Source organism: Ochotona princeps, chromosome 13 (assembly GCF_030435755.1).
Source record: "Ochotona princeps isolate mOchPri1 chromosome 13, mOchPri1.hap1, whole genome shotgun sequence".
In the NCBI taxonomy this organism is placed as follows: Eukaryota; Metazoa; Chordata; class Mammalia; order Lagomorpha; family Ochotonidae; genus Ochotona; species Ochotona princeps.
The window spans coordinates 56,258,184-56,267,877 of record NC_080844.1 but is presented as its reverse complement, the minus strand read 5'-3'; positions in this window follow the sequence as shown (position 1 = coordinate 56,267,877).

Below are 9,694 nucleotides of genomic sequence, written 5' to 3'. Positions count from 1 at the left end.
ATCATATCAGCCAATGGACATCGAAAGTGTTCCTTCATCCTTGGATGAGTGAGATGGATAGCCATCAAAACCACCTGGGCAGAACCCCTGGAGCGTACACCACATCAGGACCTTGGGGGAGGGAGTGTGGCCATTCCCCATTCCTGGGTGCTGGGGCATTTGGGAGGCTGGGTGCATCTTTACCCCTGGTCTCCTCCCTCCCTCCAGATACAGGAAAAAGAAATGGAAGATTTGGAAACAATGATCACATCCACTTTTCCCTGGCCCTTGATCCTTCCCACTCTGATCAACTATGTAAACATCAGCTAAAATAATCTTTTGAATTATACCTTATTTATATCTAAACATCTATACACATACCTCAATGTCTGTATCTATATATCAGAGTTTTTCCTCTTAGGTGTCATGGGTAAGAAAGGATAAGTATTGACGTCCCGCATAGCTGTGGTTTACTGAGAACACAGATTACTGTGGTTTTACATAACCACCCACATCTTCTATATCCTTATGCCTGAAAGAGAACTTGGTCTTCAACTCCTACAGCCCTGTCAAACTAGAGTAGAAATTGTGAACCAACTGTGATTTCATTAAAAGCATAAACCCTCCAACATGGCCCCTTTCAATGTCAAATGAGAGGGACTATTGTTGCTGTCAGATATGTGATTACTGGGTGCAAGTTGATTAATTACAGCAAATTCTTACCTAGTATTCTTCCCTACTCCACTATTTCTAGCTCCTATACAAATTCCTTGTTCATTAAAATGGCTCTGCTCTTTTGTCCTTGCTTGCTTATTATAGTGTTTACAAATGCTTTAAAATACAAGGTTTTTTTTTTTTTAATTATTTTTATTTGAAAGGCAGATAGAGAGACAGAGAGAGGACTTCCATCTGCTGGTTTACTCCCCAAATGACTGCAGTGGCCAGGGCTGAGCTGATCCAAAGCTGGGAGCCAGGAGCCTCCTCTGGGTCTCCCACATCAGTGCAGGATCCCAAGAACTTGAATTGTCCCTCTTACGCTGTAAGAAGAGAGCTGGATCAGAAGTGGAGTAGCTGGGAAACGAACTGGTGCCCAGATGGGATGCCAGCGCCACAGGGTGGAGGATTCCTAAAATACAAGTATTTTTAAGAAGCTGACCAAAAAAAAAAATCTATTTTTACAAATGCCTTCCCATCTTGTTTTTCTTTTCTGCTTCCTCTTCCCTTCCTCCTCCTCTGACACCTGTGCATGGTACAGTCATCCCTGAAGATGTTCCTCAGGTTCCAAAGTGTTTAAACAGTTTGACTCACCCTTACCTGGGCATTTGACTACTTCATTAGCTCGATTGTAGGAAGAATCCCCAAGAGGTCTGTAAGCACGAATTCGTGGATCCCATCTTCTGAAATCCCTGGTCGCAGGTGCCTGGGCTCTGGAAACTACAAAATTATTCAGGATACTCCACAGTATGGCCATGGCTGGGAACCATCCCAACAAGTCCTTCTCATTAGGGTCTTTCAAAGCCCTCTTATGAAACAATTCTCAGACTACTTGACATTTCCCATACAACTCTTTAAGTTCCCAAAGCCTTGGCCTTGGTGGGTGATTCCAGAGTCTTCCTATCAGTGCTCACTTGGCTTTCTGGTTCCTTCCTTTTATTGCTCAGGTCTCTTGCCACTTCCCTTGAAACGGGCAATCAGGGCTAAGGTGAGGCAGCGGAGCTGGAGCCGTCATATGTGGAGTTGGGAGTGATGGCGGTTAGAATCGATTACACAGATGCGACCAAAAAGCACCCCACAAATCCGAAGGTCCAATTAAACTGGGATTTCAGAAAGCAACAAATAATTTCTTGGGACCAATGCGTTCCAGGTACTAATGGAGCACAGTTCAGGGTAGAAGCCCAATTCGTGGGTACCGGAGGGACCCAGGCTGAAGAAAGAGTAGTTTTATCTGAAATTCCAATTAAACTGGGCATCAGGTACTTTATCAACAAGTGTACACTCAGTGTCCATTTCTCTTCTGCCACTCAAGAGTATGTATGGCTTGTGTCATTCTCCCACCAGCCTCTGGTCTCCCAGGAACTTGGCAAGGTGGTCTGGGTCACATTCCTCTGTCCTCACTTTGGATAGCCAGTCTCCCCAGAAGGAGCCTCTTTGGAATTCTAGCATTCATTTAGTTCTTGTCTCCCCATCCCTCCCTAATTGTTCTGTGGCTTAAACTCTGTAATGACTAATTGGTTCAAAAACACAACGCAATATTTGCTGAGTATTTTGTGAGTGCTGGGCATTTGCTAATAGCTTTGTGTTTATTGTTTGATTTATTTTCCACAAAACCATTGGAAGTAGGCACTACTTCCTAGGCATTTCGATTTTAAGATGGAAAAATATTGGTTAAGCTGGTGCTTGTGATGCCAGCATCCCATTACCAGAGCGTCAGATTGAGTCTTTTGCTATGCCACTGTGCCACTGTGCCTGGGAGGCAGCAGATAATGATGCAAATATTTGGGTCCCTATCACCCACATGGGAGACCCAGGTAGAGTTCCAGGCTTGTGGCTTCGGCCCAACCCAAGCTTGCTGTGGTCATTTTGGGAGTGAACCAGCAGAGGCAATCTTTCTCTCTCTCTGTCCCGCTCTCTCTGACATTTTGCTTTCAAATCAACCAATCAATCAACCAATCATTGGGGGAAAAGTTGTTTGAAAACAGATTTTGAAGAGGTTAAGAGATATCCCAAGGTTATACAACTTGGAAGTGCCAGCACCAGCATTTGAGCCCTTCTGACTCCAGCCTTTCAACTGAGATAGCTGAAAGTCTGGCAGTTTTGTCATTCAAGCTTTCCAGCTTGTTTGCTTTGGTTTTTCTGAAGCCCTTGGGGTTTGGGACAACCATTGGCTCACCCTTTTCCATCCCAAGCGGGGGGCTGAGCAAATTAAAATCGTTGACACTACAATGATCCTTAAGATGCATACGTTTTCTTGATGCTGAACAAAAGAGAAGTGTCACCACAAGCTTTTGAAGAAAGACAGGCACCAGCCGCTGCCAGCAGAGCAAACATCGCCTCAGCCCAGGCACAATACTCCTCAAACACAGTAAACTGATGCTAATGGGAAAATGGTTGATGCTGACTCTGGGTAAGCAGCCACACATTTGGACCAAAGAGACTTATTTTCTCCAAGTGTTCCTTATCTTTTTGGGTATAAGCTGCTCTTGGACTTGAGCAGTTTGTAAATATTTGTGCAATTAATGCATGCTGGCAACTGAATCAACAGAAAAGCAGGCTTGGTAATGCCAAGCAAAATTGTAATTAGCAGCACAAAAGAAAAAAGCGTTTGTCTCTTTCATCTCAATGCTTAAAGGCTGTCAGCACTTAATACAGCTGGAAGCTTCAGAAAAGATCATTTGCAAAAGCTGATTTTCCTAAGCTTTTAAGAGTTGGTCCTATACCCTAGCATTAAAGCAACATTCAGTTGAGAATTATTTGTTCCTTTCCCTACTTAACATTCATCCAGTTAAAACAAATTATGAAAGGTGTTGTAGAGAAAACTTCCCCTTAAAATGTCAGTGCTTGGGGAGGGGTGGGGAGAATCCAAGTACCTATGAAACTGTGTCACATAATACAATCTAATTAATGAATTAAAAATAATAAATAAATAAAAAAATGTCAGTGCTGTTGTGAAAGAAATTGTGTTGTGGGGGATGGAGAAGATACTGGAAGGAAAGAAAAACCTGAGTGCCCATCTCATGAAGTGCTTTCCTAAGCGATTTGTTCTGGAACAAGGGGAGGAAGTGCACCTGCTGCTGAGGCTGCACCTGCTGATGCCATGCACCTGCACATTCTGCTGCTCAGCTCTTCCTTAGCTTTTCAGCTTTCCCTCAAAAATTGCCTTGGAGTGAAGTTCCTGCACAAGTCTGGAAGCTCCTGGGCAAGAGAGCTCCAACTCTGGGGCACATCTACACCCCAAAACGTTTGCCATTTAATCTGGGGGCAGGAAGGTCAAGACCATTTTTTCCACCAGTGTTTTGAAGCAACTGAGTATTTGTGTAGCCGTAAATCCACATGCCTTCCAAATTTAAACCCTTTGACATAGTTTGGCTTTAAATGCTTAAAACAGATTTATTAGAAAACTTCAGTGCCATAAATATTTAGAGTGCCTTGGAAGGTGAAACTCACAGCAAAGCCACGTGGTCATCCTTAGCTGCCGGGGTTTTAAGTGCCGGTCACATGGTTTGAGAAGGTGTCTGTCCGTACATGAATCTGCAGGTTGATGGGAACTTGGTGGCTGAGTCTTTCCAAGTATGTCCTTGGTGTGTTTGCATTAATGCTTTAGGAATCAGTTATTTTCCATCCCAAGCAAAGCCTGGAAATACCAAAAAAAAAAAAAAAGAAAGAAAAAAAAGTGGCCCCGAGAGCACATTAGCAAGGATCAAAAAGCAGTTCTCCCAGGACTTGGCAAGCTCTGAGGATGGACGGGTGGGAGGAGATAAGCCCTGAAGCTTCAGCACACTTGGTTCTTGCCCACAGTGTAAACATGCAAGGAGTGGCTCCTGTCATGGCATGGTTTATGAGGAGTTTTTAAAACTCACTTGTTTGGGGCCTGGCATGGTGGCCTAATGGCTAAAGTTCTCGCTCTGCATGTCCCAGGACCCAAATGGGCACTGGTTCTTGCCCAATTCCTCCACTTCCCATCCAACTCCTTGCCTGTGGCCTGGGAAAGCAGTAGAGGATAGCCCAAAGCCTTGGCCACTGTGCCTGTAAGAAGTTCCTGGCTTGTGGCTTCAGAACAGCTCAGCTCTGGCTGTTGGAGCCACGTGGGGAGTGAACCAGCGGTCGGAAGATCTTTCTGTCTTGCTATAAATTTCACTTTCCAATAACAATAAATAAAATATTTCTCCCTCCCAGCAAAAAACTCATTTGTTTGAAAGGCACTGACACAAATTAGGAGAGGGAAAGAACTTTGCCGATTCACTTCTCAAATCCCCATGATAGCCAGGCCTGGGCTATCCTGCAGCTGGCAGAGAGGAATTCAGTCTAGAGCTACCATGTGGGTGGCAGGAACTCAGGCACTTGAACCATCCTCTGCTGCCTCCCACTGTGCACATTATTAGCGGGAAGTTGGAGTGGGGCCAAAATTCAGATCCAGGTATTCTTGACAAGCGGTGCAGGTGTCTCCAAGCTTAATTACTATGCCAAATGCCTGCCCCTGTTTATTTGAGCATTTTAAAGGCTGCACATCACATTCACAGACACTTTGAGAACCTAGCACTAGTTTTACTAAATCTTTAAGAAAAACTCATATTTAAAATGGACTCTAGAGTACCTTAAGGGTCTGGTACGGTCTCTTGTCCTGCAAAATTCATGTGTTGGAGACTTAGTCTCTAGATAGTGCTTGAATTTGCATATTGGGCTTTGGGAAGTAATGAGGATGAGATGAAGGCTTGAGGATGGGGCCCCCAGGATAGCTTTGTAAGAGAGAGACTGGATCTAGTTTGCTTGCTCTGTTGCATCATGGGATGCCCCCTGCCAAGTTAGGATGCAGCACAAGGCCCACACCAGAAGTGGAGCAGGTGCTGGTGCTGTGAGCTGGAACCGCCCAGTCTCCGCAACTCTGAGTCAAATCCATCTTGGACTTTTTATGATGCAACTGGTCCAGTCTCTGGGATTTTGTCTGAAAAAGAAGAAAAATGATTGCCGCAGGGTATCCTGTATTTTTTTTTAAAGATTTACTTTTATTTTTATTACCAAGTCAGACATACTGAGAGGAGGAGAGACAGAGAGGAAGTGGAGCTGCCAGGATTAGAACCAGCGGCCACATGGGATCAAGGGGAGGACCTCAGCCACCAGGCCATGCCGCCGAGCCCGATATCCTGTCTTTTTAAAAGGTGGTTTAGTGAGGGTGAAGAGATGCCTGAGAACACGCCTTCTGTGGGGTTTCTTTGCTAATTCTTTTCAGACGTGTCCTGCGCTGTTGGCTCCACGTTCAGTGCAGGTGGGATGGGAGTGGGAAAATAGAACAGTTTAGTAAACTGTGGGCCTTGTCTTCAAACCAGAGCTTCTCAGACTGCCCTGAGAATGGAGCACTGGGGACCTGGGGAGCTGCAGTCCCAGTGAGCAGGCCTGGGGTGAGGTCCGAAAACCTGCACTTCTGACCAGTTGCCGGAATGTGCCGACACTGCTGGTTCACACTCCTGCTAGCACTCAGGGCTGTGTTTACAAGGCATGCTGGGACAGAACCTTTGGGTCTGCCTGTCTTTGAAGGCCTCACGGATCACATTTCTCCAGAAAGCAGTGGTAGCTGTTGGTTTACTGATCCATTAGAGCTGGTGCTCCGCACCCAAGGGGGTTCACAGGTTCAATCAACTGTAGATGGGAACAACTGGAAAGAAAAATTGCGTTTGCCATGAACACATACAAATTTTTTTCTTGTTATTCCCTACACACAGTAAACACCATTCACATGGTATTTGCATCACATTCGATGTTATACACAGGACACATTTAGGTTATATGGAAATACCAGGCCATTGTATGTGAAGGATCTGAGCAACTGCTGACTTTTGCTACCTGTGGGCATCCTCGAATCAACTCCATTTGGATACAAAGGGCCACCTGCAGCATAGCAGCATCCCTGGCTTGCGCCCATGCCAATTTCGCTCCTGGCTAAATTATTTTTTTCAGAAAAGGGCTAAAAGATGAGAAGCCAGAAGAAATGGTGTGCTCCTGGGAAACTAAGGCAATTCTCAGTCAGAGGAGCTGGAAATGAAAAGATTTCAGGAGACGTGCCTTGGATGGACTGCCAGCCAGCGTCTAACACCTCCCAGTGGAGGCTGTGTTTTCTCACAAGGGGCCCTGGGTTTCCTCCAGATTTCACATCCTGTGAACACAAGACGCTCAGCCCGTTATTTCGAGCAGTTCCTACACAGAATGGGCTCAGGAGGGTTGTATGTGTCTTAGCAGTGAACACTTAAGACTACAGGAACCTTAAAGAGCAAAACCAAAGCACACTCAGGGTCGAGCTGTTCTTGCCAGGAAGGACACCGTAGATCACACCATCTCCCTCTGCCGAGGAGCGTAGAGCTCTGTGTGACATGCTGGCAGCAAGACCCTGGGTTCCAAGCGACAACCCAGGACTGACTGGGTTCCCCCTTTAAGGTAACTTGTCACCAGGACTGCAGAAGGTAAACAGACCAAGTCATTTAAGAATGGAAGTGTGCTTAAACATACATCTAACTTGAAATAAACAGGATTTGGGATTTCTTTAAATAAGAATATCTACCCATGGATGTATTTAACAAGGAACACTCTTAAAACAGTGATTTTTAACTCCATATTTTAAGGATACAATATAATAATAATAATTTGTAATCTACAACTTCTCAAAGAATTAAAAAAAGAAAAAGAAGAGGGGTTACTATTGAGGCATATGAAACCATCTCCTATGACGCTAGCATTCCCCTATGGGCAGCATTCCATATGAGCAACGATTTGTGTCCCGGCTGGCTGCTCCACTTCCGATCCAGCTCCCTGCTAACTCCTGGGAAAGCTGTGGAAGATGGCCCAAGTGCATGGATTCCTGCTACCCACCCATGTCAGAGACCACGAAGAAGCTCTGGGCTCAACCCCAGCCGTTTTGGCATTTTGGGGAGTGAGCCAGTGGATGGAAATCTGTTTCTCTGTACCCTCCTCCCGTAACTTTTTCCGACAAATAAATAAATCTTCAAAAAAAATAATCTTGGAATGTGGCAGTTAGGACACCTGTGTCTCACATCAAAGTACCTCTTTCAAGTGCCAGGACTCCTCATGGGCACTGCCCACTGCTCTACTTCCCATCCAGCTCCTCGTTTGTGGCCTGGGAAAGCAGAAGATGGCCCAAAGCTTTGGGACCCTGCACACGCATGGGAGATCCAGAAGCTCCTGGTTTCAGCAAGGCTCAACTCTAGTCATTGCGGTCACTTGGGGAGTGAACCAACAGATAGATCTTTCTTTCTGTAAATGTGCCTTTTCAAAAAAAAAAAAAATCAATCTTTAAAAAAAGATAAGTAGGGCCTGGAGGCATGGCCTAGCGGCTAAAGTCCTCGCCTTGAATGCCCCGGGATCCCATATGGGCGCCGGTTCTGATCCCGGCAGCTCTACTTCCCATCCAGCTCCCTGCTTGTGGCCTGGGAAAGCAGTCGAGGATGGCCCAATGCTTTGGGACCTTGCACCCGCATGGGAGACCCAGAAGAGGTTCCTGGATCCTGGCATCGGATCGGCGCGTACCTGCCCGTTGCGGCTCACTTGGGGAGTGAATCATTGGATGGAAGATCTTCCTCTCTGTCTCTCCTCCTCTCTGTGTATCCGGCTTTCCAATAATAATAAAATCTTAAAAAAAAAAAAAAAGATAAGTAAATTTCTGACACTTAAGATTACACTTTAAGAAAGCATACCAGGTAAGTATCCACAATGTTACAGCTCTTACCTCTGCAATGTGCATAGGCACGTGTGAATTCTGCTGCGATTAGCGAAGAGGCTTGCTGATTCTCGATTCACAATCTTCACTTCAATTCTGAACATTTGGTCTATTTTAGATGGCAGGAAACCAGGGACAAGTCTAACAAACTGGCTCTAAATGAGTTTTCTTAATTTGAAAAAAGATTCTTCTACTCATGATTTTTTTTTGCCAAATTAATAAATGTCAACTTATATCAGCTTTTATAAACTGATTAACCCTTCATGTGGTACATTCTGACCTCAATTATTTGATTGATTTATTAGTGTCTTAGCTTCAGAAAGTAACTTTGTTGAGGTCACACCTGTGTTGAGGGACAATTTTTAATTTACTTTCTCCTTCTTTCTTTACTGCCAATAAGTAACTTCAAAAAGAAGAAAACTGAGCCAGTTAGGAATTAAGCAACCATATTTTAATCAATAAATATTAACATTTGTTAGCCAGTTATTAGGCGTGAAAAAAATAAGTCATTTACCAAGAATCCAAATAACACCACCTTGAAGACAAAATGTCAAAAATCTTTGCCATAAACTCTATCCCATTTAAGAATTCGAAGCAACACATTTACTCAGGATCAGGTTGGGACTAGTCTAAAAAGTTCCAAATATATTTTAAAGGTCAAACAGATTGTTTTGCACATACAGCAGAAACATGTTTTTGCACATACACAGATGGCACCTGACAACTCAGACTAAATGGAGGCCTTGCTGAATGTCAATGTAAAGGGTCAGTTGTGTTCACAAGATGGGCCAGGCTGCCAACCACTGCCCGCTGTCTGTCTCCCTCCTGACCCTGGCTCTGCCCTGAATGACAAAAAATTAGGCTCCAGCTGGCATCCAGCTGGGGCTGGAGTGGGAAGGTGCTGGTGCAAGTGGCAGGCTGCAGGGCAGCAGAGCCAAGATGGGGGTGCTGCTTCTTTTCTGGCTCAGCCCTTGCCCCACCCCCTCATTCTCAGGCAGCGGCTGGCTGTCCTCATCGGGGCTCTGTTGTCCCCCAATCCCTCAGGAGTCCCACCTCTCATCAGCTACACTCCCATCTCAGGTCTGGCGGGTGATCCCAGCTTCAGACACGCTCTTCTCATTCTCTCCAGAGCCCTGGGTGTGCCAGCAGTTTCCTGCCATGTGGCCTCCACTGCATCATCCACTCATGTCCACTTCCAGTGTCAAGGCCCTTCCACGGAGACATGAGGCTCAAGCGGCTTTTTTCTGAAGTGGATCCTGACTGACAGGTGTCAGT